Raw genomic sequence first — 1,400 nt, forward strand, 5'->3', positions numbered from 1 at the left:
CGATACGATGCTCACGTGTTCCTAGGACCCCTCCTTTGCCCGCTACCACTCTCATGGGGTTCTAGGTCTTTCAGGGGGGAATAATTATCCATCCCCAAATTGCGCAAGGCATCCCCCTGGGCTACAGAGCCGCGTACTCTCACACTACCTTACAACCTTATTGCCCACCTCCCCATAACCCCCCCTCAACACTACTCCCTCCTCCACACGTCCCCTCACTTCTACTACCCCCACCTCTACAAGAATCCTAAATACTCTATTTAGCCCAGCCAAATGGGACCGATTTTTCGTGATCCCTCCCACAGCTACCTACTCTCAAAACACCCTCCTCTTCCAGCAATGCCTCCAAAAACAAGTAGGCAAAGTCTCTTTCCGTGGCCGACCCGACCACTCCCGTCTCGTCACAGTAACAACTGGAAACCAAGATATAGCATTAACAAAACTAACTGATCTATGTGGTAATCCCTACAGAACCTCATCCAACCCTCAATACTTGCACCGGAACTGTCTCTATCTCCCCAACAGATTGCCCAATCTATGACAAAGATTGGTCAGATTGTGGAGAGGACTTACTCGCCTGTCTCACAGACTATGATGCAACATATGTACAATGCTACTCCATTCCTCTCAGAGGAAATCATAAGAAATCCATCAACATTGCCAAAATTACTTTCCGTAGACATGACCTTCCCTTTAATGTTTACATAGGTGGGGAATCCCTACCTGTCCGACCATACCAACCTCCTCCTCGTCAGTGCCAAAATTGTTGGCGTTTAGGACACCCAGCCAAACACTGTCATTCCACAGCCAGATGCCCGCTATATGCCCAACCTGGCCATACTCGATCAAACTGCTCTGCACAATCACGCACATGTGAAAACTGTGGCGGCCCCCATAATGTATTTTATAGAGGCTGCCCCACCTACAAATTTGAGTCTGAGGTAGCAACTTTCAGATTCAGACTTGGACTCACTCTACGTGAAGCCAGACAGGAAGCACGTCGATGAGGCTTTTCTCTTACCCCCTACTCCAGTAATGTCTCTCACTCTGCCAATCCCCCTACCTCCCAAGCTCCTACACCCTCTCCTAAACCCAACCCCCCTCCACCTAACTTCCCCTCTTCTACTTCCTACCTTCCCCAGTCAAATTCTTTTGCCATCCTAAACCCAGACACTCCAATTTCTACCCAATCAAATTCTTTTGCCATCCTAAATCCAGACACTCCAATCTCTACTACAGCCCCAACACCTTCCCCTCTCCCTCCCCGCACTACCCGCAGCAGACAGAATAAACGTTCCACCCCCTCTTCCCCTACCCCACAATCACCTCCACCTCCCTTTGCCCCTTTTCTTCAGACACCAGACTTCTCTTCCCCCCCTCACAAGAAAACCTTTATCTCA

This window comes from Penaeus chinensis, chromosome 19, assembly GCF_019202785.1.
Source record: "Penaeus chinensis breed Huanghai No. 1 chromosome 19, ASM1920278v2, whole genome shotgun sequence".
Lineage (NCBI taxonomy): Eukaryota > Metazoa > Arthropoda > Malacostraca > Decapoda > Penaeidae > Penaeus > Penaeus chinensis.